The sequence below is a fragment of the Mustela nigripes genome, chromosome X (genome assembly GCF_022355385.1).
Source record: "Mustela nigripes isolate SB6536 chromosome X, MUSNIG.SB6536, whole genome shotgun sequence".
NCBI classification, from domain to species: Eukaryota; Metazoa; Chordata; class Mammalia; order Carnivora; family Mustelidae; genus Mustela; species Mustela nigripes.
The window spans coordinates 119,544,903-119,571,820 of record NC_081575.1 but is presented as its reverse complement, the minus strand read 5'-3'; positions in this window follow the sequence as shown (position 1 = coordinate 119,571,820).

Below are 26,918 nucleotides of genomic sequence, written 5' to 3'. Positions count from 1 at the left end.
GAACCCGTGGCTCACTTCTCCAGTACTTGTGTCTCTGTATCCACCCTCCTACGGAAGGACATGTGGGCTGTGTCTGGGCTTTTGGCGGCTGGGTCACAAACCTGTCATCCGTGGCCCATGCTGGAAGGGGTTGAAGAGTATGGGTTGAGGGCGCCTGGGTGGCTCAGTGGGTTAAGCCGCTGCCTTCGGCTCAGGTCATGATCCCAGGGTCCTGGGATCGAGTCCCGCATCGGGCTCTCTGCTCAGCGGGGAGCCTGCTTCCCTCTCCCTCTCTTTCTGTCTACTTGTGATCTCTCTCTGTCAAATAAATAAATAAAATCTTAAAAAAAAAAAGAGTATGGGTTGAGGTGCAACCAGAGTGAGGTAGGGTGAGAGCAGTGGATGGACAGTAGTGGGAAGGACATGTGTGATAAAGACGCCTACGTTACGAAATCTAGTCGTGAAAGGACAGGTAGCCAGAGACGTGTGCTTCCGGGGATAAATACAGGGAAACGTGGATTCTGTTATTTTCATGTCAGGAAACGTAAAGGTATTGGAGCAAATGGATACTTTCAGGGCAAATCCAAAGGTTTTGTATTTTATTTGCTGGGTGTTTTTGTTTGGTTTGCTGTTACCTCGTCCATACCCACCCCAAAAGATCACTGTGGTCATCAGACAAATAAATTGTCCCCAAAGAGAGCTGGACTTGAAAGACCCTTCCCCCAGTTGTTAACTAATTAACTGCTCTTTTGTCTTCTTGTAACCGCTTGTGCAAGAATACCCCTCCTCCCCTTGCAATAAAAGACCCTTCCCCCAGTTGTTGACCAATTTAACCGCTCTTTTGCCTTTCTGTAACCGCTTCGCTTTTAGGGTGTGACACTTGTCTCCTGTTTGAACAACATACCTTCTGCTGGGCGCCTGGGTGGCTCAGTGGGTTAAGCCGCTGCCTTCGGCTCAGGTCATGATCTCAGGGTCCTGGGATCGGGTCCCGCATCGGGCTCTCTGCTCACCGGCGAGCCTGCTGCCTCCTCTGTCTCTCTGCCTGCCCCACATCTACTTGTGATTTCTCTCTGTCAAATAAATAAATAAAATCTTTAAAAAAAAAAAAAAAAAACATACCTTCTGCTGATAGTCGAGGCATGGTCACGTAGGCAGGATGCTTCTCTGCTGAGGAATAAGGTCCAACTCCCTCTCCTCACTCCCCCTTCCCGCCTTTCTCCTCGCGCGCGCGGGTCCTCCAAAGCCAATCCGCCAACACCAAGTATGCCTTTTTCAAATGTTCAAATTGTCATCCAATCAGCTCCGCCCCACCCAAAACTTGTTTGTACCTGTCTATAAAAATCCTGCACCACCCCAGCCTGGGGTGCTCAGCTAGCAGGAGCTGCTGACCACCCGCGGGCGCCCGCGCTGCAGTAAAGAACCTCTTGCTGTTTGCATCCTGTGGCAGTGTTGAATTCTTGGGTAAGGGGATCCGCAGGTCTTTCAGGCTGTTTTCCTGTTGAAAATAAATCAGGAACTTCTTTCTCAAAGCCTTCGGTACTTTGTATCCTGAATAACAACAAAAGTCAGTACAATGGTATCAAAACTACTAGGAAATGAAACACATTGGAAGTACTCATTTTATTTTATTTTGTTTTCTTTTATTGTTTTGGAAGTACTAATTTTAAGTGTTTGCAAAGATGAGTGTAGGATACTATTGAAAATTAAATAATGATATCTTTTAAAAATGATTTTTATTTATTTATTTGAGAGAGAAAGAGAACAGATGGAGAGGGAGAAGCAGACTCCCTGCTGAGCCCAGAGCCAAATGCGGGGCTGGATCCCAGGATCCTGAGAGCAGGACCTGAACGGACAACAGAGGCTTAACCTTGACGGGCGGGGCGAGGACGTAGGGAAGGATTTGGAAGACTACAGTCTGGGAAAGTGAGTTGATCAGCATGTCCTCAATGGAGGGGGTATCTGGCTGCCTGGGCCAGAAGGAGACCTTGGCCTGAATGGAAATTGTTTCCATCTCTCTGTTTTCCCATGTGGCTGATTGCTTTCTGCCATATCCATGTACTTTGTATTCTGTGGCTGAGGCTCCCTGGTATAAAACATTAATCTCTGGAATAAAATTTATATGAACCAGCGCAACTTCTGCATTATCCCGGCATCATTCCCCCAGCGATCCGCGGCATCGGAGCTCATTCATGATGCGGAACAGGCGTGTATCCGCAGAACGAATGATGCTCAAGGTACAGGCGAGAAAAGTTCGGAGTGACGTTGCAAATAATTCAGGATCAGATAGATGTTGCTGTGATTCATTCTTTAAGTCTGAAATCCTCTTGGGAAGGTTTGAGGTCAACTCCTGATTTTATGAACGGATCGTGTTCCGTAACATAGAGAGGGTCATGTTGACCTCCCGCATGGTGCATAGGCAGCATTTTCCACCGCGGAGATCGTTATGGACCATTTTTCTGAATTTTTCAGTATGTCGCTCATCATTGCCTGGATATATCTATGTTGGAGAACTCTTAATGGGATGAGTATAGCCCTTAATGGGATGGACAGATAATTTCATAGGATCCTCTCTACAGAGACTTACCATTGGTTCTATGGTTTGTCACTTATTTTCAAGAATAAACCTACAATATCCTTGCCAGCTTGTTGGGCAGAGCCAGGAAGCCAGGTTCACAATACAACATGCCAGTCTCAAGCCGTGACCCCAGACTGCCTCAGCCGCAGAACCAAGGGCTGTGACCGGGGTCCGCTTTCTCATGGATGTGGCGATGGGTGGTCGGTTCCGATCTTGGCCCCGATAATTTCCCTGCTCCGTCTTCAGGATTAAGCCTGGCATGCTGTTGCGTAACGATGCATTCGTGCGTGGACCTTCTCAGTGAAAGCCAGACGTGGGGAGCGAAAGATTGTATCCCCTTCATCTTTGAATCGAGGCTGTGGTCCGTGCTGGGCCGCCGGAAGGTGATGCACTCTGTGCCTATGAGCTGCGTGTACAAACAGGAGAGGGATCTGAATGTTGTCCAGTTCGTGTGAACTCATTTAGACGGAGTGCATGCCTTCACGGTCGCCACGGCTGAGCACTGTTGTGTTAGGATTGGGGGCACAGTGCTACAGACCGGGGCGGTTCAGAGAAGAGGAAAAGCCACCCACCTGGTGTGCACACCGACACCCGCAGGTACGATGACACCGTAGCCTGTTTGAGAAACAGACGCAGCTGTCGGTTATGACTGCAGGGGTGTCTAGCGCTGGGACTTTGGGCAGGGCTTATTGTCTTCTCCTCCACGTTCTGTCCTGGCAACGGCACCATCCGTGTTGCCTGGGAGCCGGTTAGAAATGCCCACTGTCTGTCTGCACCGCAGATCGGCGAAAACACAATGTGCGGGTTACCTGTATCCCAGGGCATGGGCGTGTATACTGTTCGGAGAAACATGCCTAGACTGGCTTCACTTGAGTCCTTCGTTGGTAAGACAAAGGAACATCACGGGCCTAGGAAGACATGAAGGTTCCAGAATTGCGTTGAAATGCTTAAAACCCCGTGGTGGTATAGAAACGCAGACTCTTAAAAACCGAAATAACTGTAAACTGTCCCAGGAAACGGGGTTTGTGTTGGCTTGAATGGAACTCTAGGGGAGAGTGAGGCCCTCTTTCTTTTTCTCTCTGCACAGGCCCACTGAGCTCTGGACCTGTGTTCATCTTCAGCCGTGGCACCTGTACTAGAAACATTTCTTTGTAGAAAAGACACATGTACAAGTAAAGGTCTTCGAGGAGGGACCCAGATCAATTATTGTCATTTGCAAATGTCCTCCGTCATCAACCGCGGATCACATCAGGCGGGTTCCTCTGTAACAGGAATAGAGGAAGACGTCAGAACTGTCTTGAAATCAATTTCTCCCCATCTCTAAGTACATGGTGTTCTAAAAAGGTTAACGCGGTTGGTTTCTTGCACGTTAGGAAAGTCTGGTAAAACCTGGGGATTGACTATTAAGGCATTTCATGTTGTACGTGTAAGACAGTATGACGTAACCCACTAGAGATTACACATTGAGCTCTGAGGCCGTATTTAAACAGGGATTTATGCCTTTAAGCACAGAATACGGCTAAAGATAAAGAAATGTCCAACTTCTATGTGGTAGGGATATCACGTGGAGAATTATTTCACTTATGACAAATGGTCACATTAGTTCTCTGTAATAAAACACAGTCTGGGTCATAAAAACGCACGTCTGACGGAAGATTTGCCTTAATTTATGACCTTAATTTTGTGTCCAAATATCCCTAGCCATTCCTTTTTATTAATTTTATGTTTTTTTTAATGGTTTACTTATAAGCGGAATGCTGTCCCCAGACGGATGAGCCTGTTTACTAGTAAATCGGTAAACTGTACACATTGCCTGAAAATAAAGAATTTGGTCGTGATATATCAAAAATGAAGAAAGGTCGGTCTCCCAAGAGAGCGTGGTAGGTTACATCAGCTCAACCAAACTGGGCGTCCATGAATCAGTAATGTTTGCAGGTTGATGAGCCTTGCAGAGCACAAACTCTCGTTTTTCCTGCTCGGCACATCTCTATCATAATAAATCGGTAATTGGTTTTGTCCTATGATACTCTTCCTCTGTTACTGTTGGCAATCATCACATATAAATCTATAGGCTTATGGTTTCCTTTATGATACGCTTTTCATTAGTTTAACTCATCTTCCCCATCTTTGTGGAAGAGCTCCAGCAGAAATAATCCCCACAGTCAGACCTAGCACAGGCGAAGTTTGGGTTTTGTACTCATATTTCCTTCTTCTGTATTTGGTCTTGGTTACTTCACTAGCCCTGGCAATAGACTTACCATCTAAAAAGACGTGATTTTTCCTTCCACAAATGACTCTTTGGGATGAAGTCCCGCTACGGATCATTTTATTTATTTATTTATTTTTAGAAGATTGTATTTATTGATTTGACAGAGAGAGGAGATACAGCGAGAGAGGGAACACAAGCAAGGGGAATGGGAGAGGGAGAAGCAGGCTCCCCACTGAGCAGGGACCTTGACGTGGGGCTCGATCCCAGGACCCTGAGGTCATGACCTGAGCTGAAGGCAGACACTTAATGACTGAGCCATTCGGGCGTCCCAGTATGGAACCGTTTAAAGTGTCATGTACGTGTAGCCTTAGCATTCTACAATGATCCTTAAAAAGATGAAAAAATGGGCTCGGGAGAGAATTTGAAGAATGTTTGTGCAAAGTAACATTTCTGCCCTAGAGCACACGCAACCCATCACCAGGGAAACGCAATGTGTCTTACCATACAGGTGAAACGGAATAGCACAGTTTTCAGTAAGAATTCCTAGCGTTATGCAAACGCTCAAGATAGTTCTACATCAACGTCCCCCTACCTTCGTAACTTAATTGTTTGATTAGTCTTCAAACTACTGGGGGCTTGTATTTATTACGCCCTGCCTGTTTGTCCTTCTGTCTCTCTGCTCATGAGGGTCTCTAATGAGACATTCAGAACATGTCTGTTTTCCTGGAAGTTGCCTCTGAACGTGCATGATTGAGACTGCTGCGTGTCGAAGTGACTTTTCAGCTGGACACCTTTTCCGCAGCACTCTTGCGAAGCTACGGCTTCTTGTTTGCCGGCCGTGGGCTTACAGGGTCTCCATTGCTTTCGTACGTAGCCTGTTCCACCAAGGAAAGAAGCCCTGGGAATCCCAGCGCTCCCCCTACAGTATCGAGAGTCTCGGCCGGGTGGTGAAGGAGACAAGAGAGGAACACGACGTGTCACCTGCAGACCTCACCTGCTGTATCTCCCGTCTCGTTCTGTCCTTTCTAGTGACGCTTGTGAAGTCAACGCCTTACTTCCTTGTCCTTCCCTCTGACGTGGCAGGCCGCGCTGCCTGGTCCTAGTTCAATGTCCCCATGACTTCCTCTGCGGATGGAGGTCAGCCCAAACACACCCAGAGAGGGTAGGGCCATCTGCGTGACACCCACGAGACGGGGCTCCAAGTTGTCTCCTCCCTAAGAGGAATGAAGAAGGCTTTTTTGGTACTTGAAATTCAACATGCAACGTCGGCGAAGATTTTGAAAATGTGTGTATGAAGACAGGTTTGTTTTTGTTTTTGTTTTTGTTTTCTGGATAATAAGAGACAAGAAATTTAACTTAATGTAATTCAAACTAATTTAATTTTATTTTAACATAATCTCTACACCCACTGAGGGTCTTGAATATACAACCCCCAGATCAAGAGTTGCATGCTGTACAGACAGAGCCAGCCAGGTGCCCCTGAGACCAGGGATTTCAGATGAGTTTTTGGGTGGGATCCCGTGTCTGTTTACCTATCCTACCCCCGATGATACGATCCTGGAGTTTTTGGGGGTGGAGAGGGTTGCATTGGCATCCCGAAGGGGTGAGCATGTCCTGTAAATTAGACCAGTTGGATCGTGTCTTTGGGGAATTTGGGTGTTAAATGGGGCAGGAAAAGGGCCTCAGCGGATTCACCCCAGGAACCGCCCTCAAATGAGACACTGGGACAGTCAGTTCCTGCTGCTTGCATCCTGGAGATGTTTTTGTCCTTGTTGGATAATGGACTCAGTGTCTCCAACCTACTAGTTATTCCCATAGGAATAGGATATTCCAATAGGAATTGTGTGAGTCACTGCACAGTTTAAAATAAAAATCAGATCATCTCTCTCATATCTATGTTCCCGTCAAATGACTCAGAGCAGCAGAAGCCAGAGTGATTTCTTTAGTACAGAAGCGTTGCCTGTCGTATGGGAAATGCAATCCGTATTCTTGTGTTCAGGTCACCCGCAGTGGAATGCGCTCGGGCTCGGCATGAAGTCAGAGCAGAGTAGCGGGCCTTCGGGCGATGGGAAGTGCAGGCAGGATGAAGGGGACAACTGCTTGTGACAGGCGGTCCGTGAGGCCGTGGGGATGGAGATCACACCCGAGAAGGCCGTCAGCACTGGTTACACCAGAATCAGAAAACCCCCGTGTGTGCATTGAGCCGCACGTGGTCACGGATGAGATAAACATACAGAGGACGGATTGTGTTGTCCATAGCCCGTGATCACAGATCTCGATGCAAATCAGTTTAATGACGGCTAAATGCATGGTCTTGATTGATCAGTATGACGTTTGCCTTGGGAGATTTCATCTGATGCCCGTTGTATTTCACAATCCTCCCTCACCTTGCAAATGTTTGGAAGCCCAGGCCCTCTGGAGCTGCTCACCCTGTTCCCCGCCGAACCATTAGGAGACATGCATGGGCAGCGAGGAGCTTGGTGAATGTTCGGTCTTGGACGTCACCCCCTATTACGAAGGCTAGATACCAGCCTTTTGGGAATGTGTTTTGACTGGCCCTGGGAAAAGCCACACTCCCCCTCCTGTCACGTCCACCATGAAAGACCAGGGCAGTGCCCAAGGAGGGCACGTTTGTTTCTAGGAAACCGAATGTTACCAAGTTAGGGTGCTCTCTACGGAGTCATTGTGCAATGATAGTAAAATAAAGAGCTGAAAATGTCCACGTGGACCGTGCCGTTGACGACGGATAGTTGGATATTCATGAATTGATGACGGTGATACGTGAGCCGCGGAAGGGTTCTTTCTGTTCCGTCGCAAGATCCTAGAGTGTCTATTCCCCTGTGGGGGGTGCAGGGGCTGACGTGGTCTTCCTGGTCGTGATGCCCTCGAGGACTGGGATGTAGGTCAAGCACGAGTCATTAGGTCAATTATAAATAAACACAGACACACACAAGCAGCACGGCTTCTGTGAGTAAGCAAGTGTCCACTTTAGAAAACTAGTGTAGACTTGCCTTGGTCTTCTCTTTCCGTTTGTAGTTGTTTGGGGCTCCCGCTAACACGTCTTCAGAGTTTTGCCTCCTGGAAACTAATGTCTCCACGTTCAGTGTTGTTTAACTAAACTTCCCGTGGCTCCTCTGACTTATGAATCTTTTTCTTTGTGTTTCCTCAAATGGACATAATGTTCTTGATAAATATGTAGGATATCTATTTTCTTTAGGCTTAAGACTCAAATTTTAACATTTTAGGAGTCACCTTGAGGTCTCCTAATAACCCAGCCTCTCCCGTCGGGAGTTCCACAAATTATTTTTCTCTTAAAACTTTTCAGACATTTAAAAATAAAAATAATAAAAATTCTCAGTTCATGAAATGTGTGAAAACGGGCGTGGAGACGATTTGGAGACCTGGGGACATGGTCTGCTGGACTGTGTTTCATGTCAGCATTGGGTATTAGATCGAACTCTTTGCAAGAGAGAGAACAGGCCTGTCTGAATAAGGAGACCTGTTTTCTGATTTTTCTCCCGATTCTGTAGTGCGTTGAGAGTTCTCTGAATGAACCATGGAAGGAAAGAACTTCATGTATATTTTTACAAATATTATCCTCATCATGTGTCCTGGGAGAGTAGACACCGAGGCCACATTCGTATTTCCAAATGTTTATTTTAGCTTCTAGATGTCATGTTTAATGCAGAGATCAACCATCTGTTGAATTATTGTGTATTTTTTTATGATGCTGTAGATCAGTGAGACATATAAAATGCATTGACCAAGATTTATAGAAATTGGTCATTGTCTAAACATGATTTCATTGGTGTTTTCGGAGCTGACTGTAATTCCTCTCTATATTTCCATATGTCCGTACTGTTACAGCTAAGGACAGAATCAAACCTTTACATACACTGTTCTGTAAAAGCTTTGAGCCTCAGGTGGTGCACTTGGCTTGGGGAATTTGGGAGGTTCTATTGTGATGTCATGTTCAGACAATCAACTGCCATGAGATGTAGCCTATAGTCAGGGCTGGTTGATAACTTCCAAGACCACATAATATCCTAGCTTTCCTTGGGTAATGTAAGTCAGAAGGCTCAGGGAAGGGTGTCCTAATCCTCAGGAGGAAAAACTCTGTGGTAGTTCTAATCCCAGCATCTAGCACTCGACATGCCACATCCTCAAATCTAAGATGGTACTGATTAAAAGTGAGCCTCTCTGTGCCACCAAGAAATTGTTTTAAAAGGTCACTTTAGCACAGTCCATCAATTTTAAGACACTCGCCAACTCTAAGTCTGTTCCTTAGAATCAGTGAAATACAGTATTAAAATGCCAGGTGATACACAGCGGAGAATTATCTAATTTCAACTTCGAATGTGATGATGATCCAGGCAATACTGATTATCGCACACAAACCATTTTTATTTTTCAGTGCTTTATTTCCTTCTTTCTAGTTGTACTAATACGATCGTTTCTGGGGAGTCAATAGCATGAGACATGTTGAATACCTTATTGGACCTTACACAGTTAATTACTCCATGAGCTGGCAAAACACAGGTGCACATATGTACCGAATGCTGAAAGGTCACAGAATGTGTGTCTGAATGGCAGGCTTCTTCCCCCCATGCAGGACTGGGGACCCAGGGTCCCTGTGTCTTATGGAAGCACCATCTTCCCCGCCAGCGTTCCAAGCTTTCTGGGCTTGGGGCTTCAAGTTAGTAGAAGTTGAATGAGCGTAGGAGGTTTTCATACTGAGGCTCAACGCTTTTGCTTCCATGCCTTCCTCTGGCCCTTGGTCACATGACAGCCCGCAAGGCGAGGGGTCTGTTGGGAGGCAACTAGGTGAGGTTGGGATGCGGTCTTGCCTTTCGCTAATAAAAAGAGAAAGGTGCTTCCTCCAACTGGAATCTTTGAGGTTTCCTTAACTCACATGCCTCTAGCCCACTCTTTCCAAATTCTATCCCAATGGGCAAAGATGACCAACATGTAGGCAACCATGGTTCTCTCCTGCCTTCCCATACCCCGTCCGTCCTTCTCCAGTGTCTTTCATGTTCAATGCAATGGGCGATTCTGAACTTCACTCCCTGTGACTTTAGAATAACGCTCTTTAAATTTTTCACAGTGACATTTCTTCCTAGGCTGGGAATATGATCCTTGCTCTAACCTCCTAGTCTACTGTAGTGACTGACAGGTAATAAGTGTTAAAATTAGCAGCTCGGAATTTCACTGTCATGGTCCTGATGCCTGTTGGGAGGTGTTTCCGGAAGATGTGCTCACACAGGTTTGTGCATTCCATCCACGCTTTAGGTTAAAACCCCACCATTGTGAGAGAAACAGTCAAGCTGTAAGTAGCCAGCACTGGGGGAACATTGGCTCATTTTAACAACTTACTTGTAGAATGGATGAGACTGCCAAAAATTCTGGAGTGCTTTTGCCTTCTCTTGTCCCCGTGGTGCTTTCTGAATACATTTTATGTTTCTGATCCTGGGATGTGAATAAAAGCCCATCATTGCCAACAGGTGGGGAACCAGCCAGGCACACAGGCGGGAGCGGTTCTCCCTGCTTTACTTCGTGATGGAAACGTCCCACTGAGAGGCTCGAAAGGCTCAGCCATCCCAACAGCTTGGAATTGTGCTTATTGCATTCAGCCTTTTGCTTGATTTTTTAAAAAGTAATGAATCAATTATGCAGATGTCTTTGTAGGGCTCTGCATTGCAGAAATCATGTCTCTTGGCATGGACAATGGCATTAATGCAACAATGAAGGGTAAAAAAAATTGCAAATGTTGATCTTGTATGTAGAAAACCCTAAGAGTTCCATGCAAAAAGTGTTAGAACTAATAACTGAATTCAGCAAAGCTACAAGATGCAGGCACAAATCCAGGCACAAAAATTACTTGCTTTCTGTACGCTAACAGCGAACTCTCTGGAAAGGAAATTAGGAAAACAGTCCCATTTAAAGCAGCATTAAAAAGAGTAAAATACTTAGGAATAAACCAGAGAGATGAACGCTTGTTCACGTCCAACTGGAAAACATTGTTGAAAGAAATTAAAGAAGACAGAAATAAATGCAAAGTCATCCTGTGCTCATGGAGTAGAAGACAGTATTGTTAAAATGTTCACACAACACAAAACACTCTACAGATTCAATGCAATTCCTATCACAGTTCCAGGACGACAGGGGTGCCTGGAGGGCTCAGCGGGTAAAGCATCTGACTTTGGGTTTCAGTTCAGGTCATGACCTCGGAGTTGTGAGATCAAGCCCCATGCCCAGCTCTGTGCTTGGTGTGGAGCCTCTTATGATTCTGTCTTTCCCTCGCTGTCCATTCCGCTCCCAGCACGCACATGATTGATCTCTCTCTCCCGCTCTCTTGAAAGAAAGATAGGAAGAAAGAAAGGAAGGAAATAAGGAAGAAAGAAAGGAGACAGGAACAGAATTGAGAATCCAGAAATAACCTGTTGCATATGGTCCGGTCATTTTCAACAAGAGTGCCAAGACCACACAATAGGGAAACGGATAGTCTTTTTTTAACAAAGTGTGTTGCAAAAACTGAATATCCCTATGGAAAAGATTGAGGTGGAAACTGTACCTTAAACCATATGCAGAAGTTAACTCAAACTGGATTAAAAATGTAAACCCAAGACTTAAAAGTATAAAATTCTTAGAAGAAGATGTAGGGACAAGCTTTATTCCATTGCATTTGGCAATGATTTCTCAGCTATGGCCTCAGAAGCAGAGGAATTAAAAGTAAAAACAGACTAAGTGAGACTACATCAAACTTGAAATCCACAGAGCAAAGGAAACAACAAAATGAAAAGGCAACCTACAAAATGGGGGAAATATTTGTAAATTATACATTTGATAAAGGGTTAATGGGCAGAATAGATAGGGCTCCTACAACTCTACATTACAGATAAAGCCCAAGGAGCGCTTGGATGGCTCAGTCGGTCAAGTGTCCAACTCTTGATCTCAGCCCAAGTCTTGATCTCGGGGTTGAGTTCAAGCCCTTGTTGGGCTTCACCCTGGACATAGGTCCTACTTCAAACAAACAAAACCACACCAAGAACGTAATTGAGAAGAAAAAAAAAAAATGATCAAAAACTTGAATACCCATTTCGGCAAAGAAGATATACAAGTGTCCAATAATCATATGAAAGGATGCTCCACATGAGTACTGATTAGACAAATGCATGTCCATTATGGTGTTGAGTATTAAAACAGACTCCCCGAAAAACCCTTCAAGTGTTGGTGAAGGTGTAGAGACATGTGAGTCCTTTGCACTGTTTAGTGGGCCTGGAGAATGGTATAGATTTTTTGGTGAGTCTGTTTTGGGGATACCTCAAAAATTTAAAAAAAATAGAATCATCACATGACCCAGAAATCCACTTCTAAATATTTATATCTAGAAGAATTTGAAGCAGGATGTCAACAAGGCATTTGAGTATCCGTGTGCATTACAGCATTGTTCATAATATCCAAGATGTGGAAGAATTCCAAGTACTCGTCAGTGGATGAATAGAATGTTCTTCCGTCTTAATAAGAAGAAAGAAATCTTATTTCATGCTTCCAAATGCATGGACCTTGAAGACATTATTCAAAGTGAATTAAGCCAATCACAAGAGACACATGCTACATGAATCCGCTATATGAGGTATCTAAATTAGTCCTATCCGTCAACTCAGAAAGTCGAGTTGTGGTTGCTAGGGGAGGGGGACATGTCCAATGGCAGTAGAGTTTCCATTTTGCAAGGTGGGAAAGTTCTAGAGACCTGTTGCGCAACCGTGAACGTACTTCACATATATAAGGTGCCATCCCTTTAAAAATGTGTAGCAAGTAACACAAAAGGCTAAATAATAACATGGAAGCCTTCACACTCTGTTTATTTCAAAATACCTTTTTGAGTCACGTCTCCAACGATTCCACACATGTCTTTCGAACCAGATTTCATTATCTAATCACCGTGGGAATCATGTCATTGAGGGTATGTTATTGAAGTCTTCAGGGCATTTTTGAAATCTATAATTCTTTCTGGAGAGCAAGATTGCTAGTTTCTACCTGAAAATTTGTGATTCTGGGCACTGTAGCACTTACTTGTCTTGAAAGGCTTCCAACAATGCAATTTTTTTGGGCAATTTTATTGAAAGTACAATAAATACACCCATTGGAAGTTTTACTTTTGACTATTGTGTGATATGTCTTTATGCAAATATATAAATAATTTTGAGAAGAATAGTTCTGCACCTACTGAGCATGACCAGAAAGGTAAAACAGGATTTCTTATGTCAGTTGTGAGGGGGAGGTATTAGGACGTATCGTTTGCTTTAGTTTGGGTTCCTCCATGAGTGCACGTGGTGATTCGTGTTCAGAGGAAGTGGGTTGTTTGAAATCTAAGGTTAGGTGAATGGGAAATTGAGACAGGGCAGAGAAGGTTGTATTTAGAGAGAGAGAAAGAGAGCATAAGCACAGGGAGGGGAAGAGAGAAAGAAAGGGGCAGAGGCAGAGGGAGAAGCAGACTCCCTGCAGAGTAGGGATCCCTTCCTGGGGCTCAATCCTAAACCCCCAAATCATGCCCTGAGCCTAAGGCAGATGCTTAACTGAACTGAGCCACCCAAGTGTCCCTGGAAAATGTTTGTTTTAATAATACACCACTCTTAACTCAATATACCTGAACTACTATTTGATCATGTAATCAATTTAACATTAGTGAGGTCTATCGTGTACATTTTTTAAATTAAGTCTTCAGGGTGGGTGTGCATTTTGCACAAAAGCATGTCTTGGTCCAGATGCTGCACATTTCAAGTGCTCAGTCAAGTTGTGCTTAGTGGCTACCCTGTTGGAATTTACAGCAGGAAACAGGGGGTTCTGGGCAGGCTTCCGAGCGAATGCAGAGGGAACGTGTAACATACTGGAAATTTCCACGTGTTTTCATTATAAACATGAAGGAAATACACAGTAACAAAAACGTTATTTTAGAAAATAACATAAATTATTATCACGTCCTATCCTGTTCTAAGGTTTTTTCATGGTGGTATGCTAATTTTTACTCAACTGAATATTAAATTTGAATTTTACCCCCACTCCACAGTTAAGAATTTCCGAGGAATGTTCTAAAAGTCTTCTCAACTTGCTTTGGATCTCTTCCAAGGAAGCCAGTAATTATGGCTTGAACTTTGCTGTCAAGGTTTTGAGGTGATTAAACAGGTTTTCAAGTTAATTAAAATGTGTCAGAATATATCCAGCATCTCCCTCTTTTCCTAGGTTAAATGATATCTAAGATGAAGGGGAGATTAAAATCTGACATTATCAGGCTTTTTAAACTATATTCAATGTGAGGCATTGTGTCTGGATCGTAGTTTTTTTTTTTTTGTTTGTTTGTTTTTACTAAATCTATAATTCACCCATAAATATCCGCATTTACTAAGACATTAAAGCAATTCTTGTAATGAATCATTCTTCCTTTTGGAAATTATCTAAGATGTGGGTTTGCCGGTGCATGTATATTTTCCTAATGAACACAAGGCATTTTGACTTTTAAAGACCTTTGATTGATCTCTGACATCATATTATCTAAAATATCTTATTGCTATAGATGGAATTTGATGGGGGAAAAGAGGAGTCGCCCTCAAGACCTCGAACATGCTCACCTCACAGTGATATTCCCAATGAATTTGAAGAGCCTTGGCATGGAGTTTGCTCCACACCGCCTCCTAAGTAGTGAGTAGGGAGTCACACTCTGCCCATGTATGCATTCGGGGGAAAGAAATTAAAGAATCATGGTCCTATCATAGAGCCCATAGTACCCATTTATTGGGTTCATTCCCCCTTACCATTAAAATAGGTCTTTGGCGGGAAACTGTAAATGTACCTACACAGAGCTGCACCGTCCATACTGTCCTGTGGTCATCCTAATAATGCATGTCCTCTCCACGTGCACATGTGAGCCTGTGCACAGCAGATCCTGGGGTACTCTGCAAAGAAAGCACCTGACTAAATGCCTGGATAGGAACTCTAACTGGCATTGTCCGTTATAGTTTACAAAGTGTTTTACCATACCTATGGGAAAGCATATGCACCCTTTCTCTCTAACTAGCCGGCTTTTGCCAATATCTTGCCCACTGTCCTATGCTGTGCTAGAGAGCATAACTCCTTCTGCAGGTTGGGGAACATGTCCAGCACTGAATCCCCACACACTCTTTGAGTTGGCGTCTTGAGATAAGGAATGTCTTCCCTATATCCCGGAGAAAAGCTATGGGGACGTCTCTTGGTCGAGGACTCCAAGTTCCACTGAAAATACGTAATTTGTTCAAGTTCACCTTGCGTATAAATGGTCACCCAGGGAGTTAAAGCTTTATTTCTTTCTCCCGATATGGCCATGTGGATGGTACTGATGTACACCATTGAATTATGACGTACAGTTAATAAGAAATCATCATCTCAGACCTCCTTGATGAAACCCTAAGTTGGAAGATGGACTTGGAAAACAGGACCTTCCTTCAAGGGATGATGTTGTAGGACGACTGTTTGGAATGTGGGTCATAGGATGGACGTGTTTCCGATGTCCTTTTAGGGTTGAGTCTGGACCTGATATCATTGTAGCTTCTGGTTCATGGAAATGTTCAACAAAAGTTCCAGTTGACATCTAAAGAGAGGCGAGAGTGACCGGAAATCATACCCCTGTGAATGCACCATGAACTGTCTCACGGTGGTGTATCAATGCCGGATGGTACTAATGGCTCTGAAGAGCTCTGTGGTAGCACGCCAATGATGAGACTATCTAACCATGGGCCATTTTCTAGTATCTGTCACCACGTAAAGCTGTGTACTGTTTGATTCATCACCATAATCATTTAATAAATGTTGGAGGACCCAAAATGTCTGGGAGTTACCAACCAAAGAGGAGCTAAACATTCTTTTTAAAGGGCTGCTTGGGGGAACCACATGTCTATATTGTTGCCTGTCCTGCCCAGAAGAGAAGGAACCCCTTCCCAGAAGTTGAGCTCTTCAAGTCCTGCCACATCGAGGGATAGCAATGGACAGCTAAGGTACGGTGTCATGTCTACTGTTTCATCTGCAACGTATTTCCGGTCTCATGTAGTATTTTAATCTGGCAGTCACAGGCATTGCTAAGATGGTCCCAAAAGTCTAATAATTATAAAACTGGATTATGTAGTAATCACAACATGGAATATCCAGGTCCCATATTACACCCAAGAAGGAACACTGACAGATCTCTTAATTCAGTTCTGAACACCAAGTGACCTCCCAATTTGCAAAAAATGCAATATTTATGGAAGGGTGGATTGCAGATTGGGTAACTCTCCTGTAGGCCTGCTTAGCAGGGGTATCCATAGTCCCTAGAGTAGCAGTAACCTGGTGCTGGAATGAAGTTAAGTGGTAAAATGAGAGGAAGGGTTTGGTCTCCATGCCTGAAGTCTGAGATGTGACAAAGATGGTTTGTGAAGGAATTTCCTGGCCTTCGGATCTGCAGTTAAGCGGGACGTCCTTAAAAGCATGGATTTAGGAGTTGGCCAGGCCTGCAGCCGAATGCCCTTCTCAGTCCTGGTTGGGGCTGGGGAGTGCATAGGAATGGGTTGCTGTGTTGTAGGTATATGCACCTTCCAGATTCTTGGTGATGCCAAATTAACGTTGGCCATCCCTCAGTGGTGCACACTTGCATCTGAGGGTTTGAGAGTTTTCAGTCCTCTCTATCCTTGAGGCTCTGTTCTCACTGGTATTATGTATTATAAGGATCTTTGTACATCACAGGGTTGTTGGTGACAGATGGAAAGATCAAAATGGATCCATCCTGCTATGTTGCAGAATGTGATTTATAGCTACTGTTCAATACTATTGGGGAACTTTCTGATTATTTCATGTGTTTTCATGGTACATTGCTGACCCCTTGGAAAAGCACTTTGTTCAACCCATTGAGATTCTGTTATTTCCAAATGAAAATGTTGGTTTCGATATGTATCAAAGTCTCTTTCTTATTATCCATGACTTGTCTAGAACTTGGTAGTGACGTGTAATGGCTCTCCTTTGAAATGAAAGATGAATGGTCTGAATTCATATGAGTACATTTCACTATCTTAAGATATCAAGTCCTGTAAGAATTTGTCTGAAATAAATATTTCTTTATAAGGAAAAAAATTACACTAATAAAAAATGTTACAATGAACTATTCCATCCATAGGATTTCCTACCATGAATATGTCAAACTACAATTAATTCTTGGAATGGTCATTTGTTTGGTGGTATGGATTTAATGCACGTGTGTCCTATCACCTTCAAGGTTCATGAGCTAATGTGCGACTCTCCAATGTGATGGTGGTGTTTAGAAATGGGGAATTTGGGAGGTTTCACCTAACCATCCTAAAGACAGTCACCTACCACCCAAAACGACGTCTCTCACCAGAACTTGCCCTTCCTGCCACCTGGATGCTGGACGTCAGCCTCCAGAGCTCTGAGAAGCAAATGCTTGGTGTTGAAGTCCCTCCACCCGTGGAATTTGTTATAGCGGCCTGCACAAACTAAGATCGCTTTCAGCTTTGCTCTGTTTTCTTTAGGTTGTACCATTAAGGAATTATGATGCGCACTGCCTTGTCTACTTCAGGTTGGAGATCGTACCTGCTAGTCCATACCCACCCTTCTCGGAGAGCATTTTGGTGATTCATGGCCCTTTTTACACTTTCAGATACATTTAAAAAGATTTCCTCGAGTTCGATACTGTTCTATTTTTTTCTTGCCCCTCAGTCCTTTTTGTACTTGAGATCCTCCTTCTGGGAGCATTTTTTTCCCCCTCTTCCCTAACTACTTGCTTTAGGGATTTCTTTAGTGGGCCTGTCTTGATGGTAAATTGTCACAGTTTCTGTGATCTAAAATCTATTCCTACCTTGTCCTTGAGAAGATTGTTCTGTTGGGAGTGCAGTTACGGGTTGTCGTTATTTTCTGGTGATGGGACGAGTGGTTTTCACTCTGCTCTGACTGCCTTTGATCCTATGGAGAAGTTGACTGTCCGTGTGCAGGAAACACTTCGTTGGCTAGTGAGTGTGTGTGTGTGTATGTGTGTGTGTGTGTGTGTGTGTGTATACACAGGATCCCGTTTCAATCTCCTCTTTGACATTGGTGTTTGGGGCATCCGCCATTTTCATTACTATCTCCACATGTGGATTCCTTGTCTTTTTTCCTGCATGACTTTTGTTTGTCATTTACTGAATCTGATAAACTGTGGTGCATTTCATCCTCTGTGGGAAATGCCTGTTCTCAACCTGAGGGTCCTGATTCTCTGTCCGCTCTTCCGGGACCTCCGTTTCCTGGTAGTAGAGTTTCCCATGCAGTTTTGTCCTCATTTCATTGTCTGCATTCCTTCCCATACTATCGTATCTCTCTTCCATGTTGATAGTTTAATTTTTATGTCTGTGTCCTCTGCTCCTTGAATATGGCCACCCACAGATTGTAATTTGCATTGGTTGGGAGGTCAAGACGTCCTGCGATGGTGCAGACAGCTGGATTTCATGTCCTAGTTCTGATGCATATTAGCTGTGTGACTTCAGGGCAATCAATTACTTTCCACCCCATAAGCCTGTTGAAAGGATTACATGAGTCAATGTGTTACAGTTCTTCTATCGGTTTCTTGCATGTTGTAAACCATATCTTATTTTGGATATTGCTTCCAGTTTCAAACATATATTCACATTTATATAATTTTGAAGCTTCTTCCAACTCTTTTAGTTTTTTTTATTCCCCTAATTTAATACTACTTTCTCCTTACTCATGAGCAGAAATGCTTCTTTTTGTTTAATGATATTGTTTATTGTTTATTACTTTGTGTTGGGTTGTTCCAATATCTAAAGTATCTAGAGTGTCCGATTCTGTCATTTGCTCATTTTCTCAACTCTTGCACATTCCCCTGGTCCCTGCTTGGTCTGTGGCTTCTGACTGACTAGTGTTTGCTGGAATTTTGCATAGGATAAGTCTTTGTGGATTGTGATTTCAATCAGCCTCTTTTTTTTTTTTTCTTTAAAGATTTTATTTATTTATTTGACAGACAGAGATCACAAGTAGGCAGATAGGCAGGCAGAGAAAGAAAAAGAGGGAAGCAGGGTCCTTGCTGAGCAGAGAGCCCAGTATAGAGCTCGATCCCAGGACCCTGAAGGCAGAGACTTTAACCCACTGAGCCACGCAAGGGCCCCTCAATCAGCCTCTTAATGGAAGATTTGTGTTTACACTCGGCAGGGTCCTCAATGTATTAACAACCTAAACCCACATCAAATCATATTTCTGAGCTTGAATTTTTTTAGCTATACAATTGGTGTGAATTCACACCAGAAACCTATAGGGATTTTTAGGGATGGCACCCCCCACCTCAGATGCATCCAGGCCTATCTCAAAAACATAAAATTTTGTTTTCCCTTGATTCTGATTTTTTGTTGTTTTCACTCATTTGTTCACCTTTTCGCAGGATGGATGCATTTCAAGTGTCTGGCCTTATCCTTGTCTTGTCAGAACCTAAGACATTTTCTCCATTACTTGTGCAAACACTAAAATCGAGGCTCTTCCTGGCTGGGATGCGCATATATCATAATGGCAGGGACAGGGATTAGTACTAGTTTACTTCTCTTGATTTTCTTTTCCTTCTATTTTATTTTATTTTGCTTTTCAGAATTAATCTTTTGTATAAACTCATGTGCATTTTAGAGGATGCATTCAAGTATTTTATCCTGGCATTCCTACTTCAAAATATGTAGTCTACCACATTGCTAGAATTGGAGCATCTTGTAATTGAGTAGAAACCCCTTAAAATACTTCTTGAATTTTTATTGAGTTTCCCATTTTTCCGTTCCAGCACTTCTCCATCATGAAGCATCTGTTCTGATTCTTCTCCCCAATTTTGTTCTTGTTGGCTGTTGGTCCCTTTGGATGGATGTCAGCTTTTCTCTCTAGGTTCACTGGGCTTCTGCAGTGTGTTCTTGAAGGATCTGTTCCTGGTAGATTCAGGAAATGGTGGAATAATCAGGATTATTTTAGATGATGTTTTACAGGCTAGATAATTTCTCCACAGGTGAAAGTCTGCTCTCCATGGAGTGGATTATAGCATGGTTTCCATTGTTCAGTGTTCTTGCACATCACCTGGTTTTGTAAAACGCAACTATGATTCAGTTGATCTAGAGTAGACCCTAAGAGTCTGTATTTCTGGAAAGGTCCCCGTAGTTCTAAACTTCTTGGACCAGGCAGCACACTTGGCATAGCAAGGGGTTAGCAGAGAAGGATGAAGTCTTAGGGAAGTTAACTCTCGGGAAAGACACTGTTCCATGTTCATGGAATGGTGATCAGGAGTGACTTCCACCAGAAGGCAGGATAAGCAGTATAGTACAATGAGAAGGGTGAAGACGTTGAAATTAGGCAGGCCTAGACTGAGGACATATTTCAATTAGCAATGGGTATGCTTCCTGCATTCCTTAACAAAGGTGCAAATTCTACTTCTTTATCTTTGTCAAGTTATGCCTCGCCCTGTGAGTTGTTAGCTGGTAACATGTTGACCAGATGCATCTGTCTTCTGTCTGTCGTTCTCTCTCTCCATTTAGAATCACTTTCTTGCCACCCTATAATTTGTGACGAGTTCCCAGATGACTTATAGGTGTGTACATGTACAGAGGGGACATGATCCAAGCAGCGGGGCCAGGTAGCTTCTGGGAGGGCTTGAAGTATTGCCTCAGCTTTCCATAAGGAAGAATTAGATGTTTGTTGGTTGCACTGGTGAGATTTGGGGATTTCTCATTACTACAGCACAGTCTAACCCTTGATGAGTCATACGCCCAAAACCAGTAAAACTGAAGCTTTACTTGGAAGGGTTGGAAATATGAACCAGGTCAGTCAATGGAGCTCAATCCTTCTTTTGGGAAGGGGAGATGGTGAACTTACTGGATTGTTACCAAGACGAGTGTATTTGCATAAGTGTGTAGATACATAAAAGATAGATACCAAGATTTAAAAAATATAGGAATTATTTTTAAATTGCTGTTTTTGTGGAAATAGAATTGTAGGACATGGGTCAACAAACCACAACTTAGCAGGCCAAATTTGATCCTTTCCTTGTGTAGTTAAAAAAAAAATGTTAATGAAATACAGATTCTCCCATTCATTTATAAATCATCTATGACTGCTTTGTTATGACACCACCAGGGTTCCATAGTTCAGAGGTCCTATTACCCACTAAGCCAAAAATATTTACTTTCTCACCTTTTATAGACTGTCTTTGGTGACTCCTGTTGTAGACCTACATCCTAGGCTAACATGGGATGGTACAGGAGTTAAGTGTGATTTTCTTGCCAAACGGACATCTCAGCTCTTTCTGGTTGGATGAAGGTGGAGCATGTCAAAGAAAATTGGATGCAGAACCATGAGGCGAGGTCACCAGTGTTTTAACAATACTAGGTCACCTATTGGGTTAGACCTGATAGGCTATTTATGTAAGATGGGATCTATTCACCGAGTCCTCTGATATGTGAAGTACGACAATAGGTTTTAATATTGGGGTGAAAAAAAAAGTCCCTTCTTACTTAGATGCTTCTTCCCGAAGAAGCAAAATCAAGAAATGACAGCACACTTTATGCCTCCAGGTGGCAGATTTCTTTAGAAGAGTTTTTTTGAAAGCCACTATTCTATTGTTTTCCTACTGTAAAAGATAAGGGCTCTTTAAAAGAGCAACTAGGAGGATATAACAGTGAGAAGAGCAGCAAAGAGTTCTTGAAAGATCTGTAACAAAAATATGTCACAATTTTAGCATTGTGAAAGCAAGGAGCAGTAATTGAAAACTACAAAATTAATGGCAGAGGACATGCCTTTGGGCCTCTCTCTCACACGGACGGCTGCGCTTCCTGCTGAATCAGCCGAGTCCTTCCCATTCTCACAGCTTATGGCCAAAGAAATAATGATATGTGATGCCAAATCTAATGGAGGATAAAATACAGATGCAAGGGGGAGATGGCAGAAGGAGGTAGGTTCTTCCCAGCTTTGTAGATTGGATTTGTGTCTACAACGTGAATCCTGGCAGTTAGCCACTTGGTGGGAACAATGCCAGCCAAGATAGGGAGATATGATTTTCTCTTCTTTCTTTCTTTCTTTCTTTCTTTCTTTCTTTCTTTCTTTCTTTCTTTCTTTCTTTCTTCCTCCTTATTTGCTTTGGGGAAGGGGGTAGTGTCCGTGTGGAGGGGGGAGAATTGCACATGCTATTGCATATGGAGTTCTTCTGGGGCTCTGAATGTAAATGGCCTTCGCATCCCTTATCAAGGATTGAGCAAGCGTGGAGGCTAGGCTGGTCATGTGCTCCGTTAGGACACCAAATCCTGTTTAAATTAAATGATGAGACTGGATTGGCATTCACCTGAGCAGCAGTATGGACACGAAAGAGAAATTATTATTTCTTGGGCTGCCCTATCTGTTTTTCATTTCGGCCCTGAATTTTTGGTTATTCCTTAAATTGCATGGACCATAACCAATTCTTGCCAATCACTTTTCTTTTGTTCTTTTGTTAGTTGTGAGTAGTTTAATTGTGTAAAACCAATTATCCCTATCCAACACCCATAGGTATCACATTTTTCGCTTTTATTCTTGTTTCTTCAATTCTGTGGTCTGTAGGGCCAAAGTTCACACAAACCTAGCCACTATTAGAGCTAGGTTTCAATTGCATCCCCCCAAATTCATACGGAGAAGTCCTAACCCCCGGAACCTCAGTGCATCACTGTATTTGGAGACAGGATCTTTATCAAGGTAATTACCGTAAAATGAGGTAGGTTGAGTGAGGCCTTAATCCAATAGGACTGGTGTGTTTTTAGGAAGATGAGGTTACAGCTCAGAAAAGCACAGAGGGAAGATGATATAAAGACCGTATCTTCATATCATCAATCATATCATATCAAGGGGAAAGATGGCATCTGCTTATCTGAGGATACAGGCCTCAGGAAAAAACAAGCCTATCAACACCTTCATTTCTGAATTTTCATCTCATCCTTGAGAACGTAGATTTCTGTTGCATAAACCATTTAGTTGGTGGCATTTTGTTATGGCATCCCTAGAATTGTTTTTATCTAGTATAGAAGCACTTACATTAGTGGTATTGGCATTGAATTAGAAGTGTTTCAAAGGATCTACTGCTGTCATGTTTATGTAGTGGTCCTACCCCTACTATCGCTGACATTTCTGTGTAGTTCCAGCATATGTGGGAAATGAACGTCCCGGTTGGAAATGGGTATCTTGCTAGTGCAGTGCACTAGGGTTCACAGCTATTAGGAATTCTATGGTGAAATCAATGTAATTCTCCGTGTGACTTCTCTGCGAATTCCTTGTTCCTTTCCCTTAATTAACAAAACCCGGCAAATTCTCTGGAAAATAGTGTATTTTCTTCACTGCAAAACAGAGCCAGGAGAAAGGATGATGTTTCGATGTTTTATTTTGAAGGTGCATCCCAGAGCAGGGAAGGTGAGGGAACTAAAGATGAGGGCATTGCCACATCATGTGCTAATGCACTAGCTTCTGCTCTCAATAAATCATGAGTCTGTGCAGATAACATCTTGCATCTTCTTAGAGGTAATAAGAAGACTTGAAACAGGTGTCCTTGCTCAGCCTGGTGAGTAGTCTACAGTGAGGCAGAAACAGAGAAGCCAAAGAAAGGTTGAAGTGTAGGGAAAACATGCGGAGGAATTTATTTGTTGAGTTTCTGTCTTCTGTCATCCATTGGTGAACATGTACCCCATGGTAGATAATTCACGTCTTCATCTAGCCACAAAGAGGCAAACACTGAGAGATACTCGTTTGGCTTCATATTCACATAGAATCCCTTAGGTGTTGCTGTGGTGGAAGTAGAACAAAATATTGATGAGCCAAGAGATCACCAAGGTCACAAGAACCAGGAGAGACCTACAAGATCTGAGAGGTAAATAGCAGAACTCAACGTTTTGAACATCACTTATATTTTAGTAGTTAGTGTGATTAATTAAAGCAGCAGGCTGTACACTTTCTACAAAACCTTTCTAAACTGAAAATGGAAAGATCGATGTTCTAAGCCTGGCTCTAGAAATGCTCCTCACCCTTTCTGACCTCATGCTGTTGTTCAGAACCTCACCAGATCACATGGCTATACCTAATGGTAGGATTCGTGTCGTGACCTGGGTGGAAAAGCCAACAGAGTTGGAGGACACATCACTATCCTTCTGCAATGGCAGCATCCCTTGGATATTCTCTGTACTGTACGCACTACATAATACAAGTAGTAGAACAATGATATTGTTGGTTGGAGGTACAGTGGCATCCCTGGGTAATAATATTCTTTCATATTTATAGAACACTGTCCAGTTCATGCTATCCTCTATAGAAGAGCACTAATGCCATTGGAGAGGCTTTAGGGAAGATTACTAAAGAAGATTAAAGGGATAAATTACAGGAAGATAATCAAAGGAACTGGACCTGATTAGCTCAAGATTAAAAAATGACAAAAAAAAGAGAGAGATTTTCAGCTCGGGATCATGTAAGCAACAAAATTTAACTTTTCCTTTTCCAAATCCAATGAAAGTGGCCAACATAAGAAAGCACTACTGGAAAGTAGTGATTGGTCCATCTCACGTAGAAAAAATAGGATAATGAAGAATGAAATTTCCGTCCAGCTGCAGTTGGCTTCGGAAGAGAAGCTTCACTCTCCAGACAGTCTTATGCTGCATAGTACAAAAGATGTTGGTTGTAATCCAGTGGAGTTTGAGAGTATAACACAGGTGAAGAGAAAATGTCCATCTGATGGCATTTTGTGGGGGGAGCAAAGTGACAGACTCTGGAGAACATGACTTTTGCTCTAAGGTGCATGCCTAGTGTATCATATTAAGAGGCTGGCAAACATTTTGAGATGGGGCCTTGCCGCTCTGGGTCTTTGGAAAGTGGTGGTGTCCATTACGTGGGACGCTCCCCATTCCCTCCAACTACTACTACAAACACCACAAACAAAAATGTTGTTGTTCATCAGAATGGGCATCTCAGTCTATACCAATCCCTCCTTGCTCTGCAGGCAGCATGCCTTTGGTCATAGAGAAAAGTGAAGTTGTAGAAAACCTGACTTAATACTTGCCCCCTTTTATATGGAAACCAAACTACTTAACCAGGTTGGCAAATCATGTGTGCCATTGCATGTCAACACCCCAAATAGAAAAAAAAGATGAAGCGTAAGTTGCCTTCAGTAGTGGTGCACAAACGTAATAGTGACTGTGCAGGCATTTTAATATCCACAAGAAATATTCTCAAGGGCATTGTCATTAGGATTTGAGAGATTACGAAACAAGAGCAATTGTGGGAAGTTGGCAACCATAGATCAAGAACATGAGAGATTAAATGGAAATTGGTTTCTGAATATTTAAAATTACAATTAGAACAGGGACATGTATGTTGGATGTGTAGAAGGGCTGAATTGGAAGGTGAAATCTTGAAGTTACCCTATAACTAAGATTATCAAAAAACAAAGAAGTGCAGTTGGTGAGAGAGAGATGTGTTATACACAGTATCCAGAAACTCAACGTAATTGGAAAAAAAATAGAGATGCAATAGGGAATAATAGAACCAAAGGTGACTGAGTAGGAGACCTTTAGTTTTCATAGGTAGGTGGGCAAAATGAAAGGTACCAATGTATTCCAGTGATTTTCATTTTTAATATGTGCATTAAAGAAAATAATCCTATGATATAAGCTCTTATCCTTAAAATAAAGCAGGCTGCTCTGAGGGAAGGTGGAACCCTGGCTCCCTTCAAAAAATATTTACTGGAATGAAAATCAATGAGCATATATGCAAATTCTGACGGTAGGATTTTGGGTAAAGACGGCAAGATGGGAAGGGAAATAGTTTTCATACATAATATAGACACATGAATCTTATTCAGGTATTTGACTATGCTTCTCTGCAACAAATTCAAGACTTTGCACAGATAAAGGCCTTAGGAATAGTAAGTAGTAAAATACAGCATTCTCTGGCATAACCTTATGTAATGCATATGATGAAAATCAGGAACGTAACCCTGATCCAGTACTATTCTCTATCTAGAGACCTAGACCGACGCTGCCAGCTCTAAGAATAATGTCCGAGGGGTGCCTGGGTGGCTCAGTGGGTTAAAGCCTCTGCCTTTGGCTCAAGTCATGGTCTCAAGGTCCTGGGATTGAGTCCCGCATTGGAATCTCTGCTCAGCAGGGAGCCTGCTTCCCCCTCTCTCTCTGCCTGCCTCTCTGCCTACTTGTGTTCTCTCTCTGTCAAATAAATAAAATCTTTAAAAAAATAATCTCTAATATTATCCTTCAGTTGCTCTTTTCCTTCAGTGTTTTTTTATTTCTTTTTTTAAAATCTAGAATAACTTTGAGTTTTTCCTGTTAGGTCACGACATTGACACTTCTGAAGAGCGCCATCAACTATTTTACTGAATGACTTCATTTTGAGTGTGTCATTATGGGCTGATTAGGTTCTGGTTATGCAATTAAAAAAAAAAAAAAAAAAAGGACTGGATTTTACAGGCATTGTGCTTTTTTTTCCCTTGGCTTCAGGTACGTCGTTTAAGGGAAGATGGATAGCTTAAATGTGTTGGGAAGCTTTCAAGATGAAATTCTGATTTTCTGGAAGGGGAATGATTTTACTGAGGAATAAAAAAATGATGTAGGAGAGGAATCTTTCTTCGTTTTATCTGTATCCCAAACTGACAGCGTAGAGTGTGATAGATCACTGAAGTATGTCTTCTGTCTTCTTACCTTTTATTTGACCTCCCTTTGCCCTTTTGCCACGCCATCCATTTGTTGGCGAAAACATTTCTATTTCTAGGAGAGTATCTACATTCTAGAATTTGAAGAATGCTTCTTCCTGTTGTGTTTTCAAATGGAATCCCTCTCAAAAAAATAAGCGGTGCATGAGTAATAGAGATATCAAACCCTGGGCCAAATTTTGAACCGTTCCTTAAGCACTTGTCTTTTAAGCCTTTAGCAAAAAAAATAACAGGCATTTTGCAAAATTCACTCGGGACACGTTTTGCAAAGTTCTGTTCATTTCTTTTTCTTTCTTTTTTTTTTTATTAATTTTTAATTTTTTATAAACATATATTTTTATCCCCAGGGGTACAGGTCTGTGAATCGCCAGGTTTACACACTTCACAGCACTCACCAA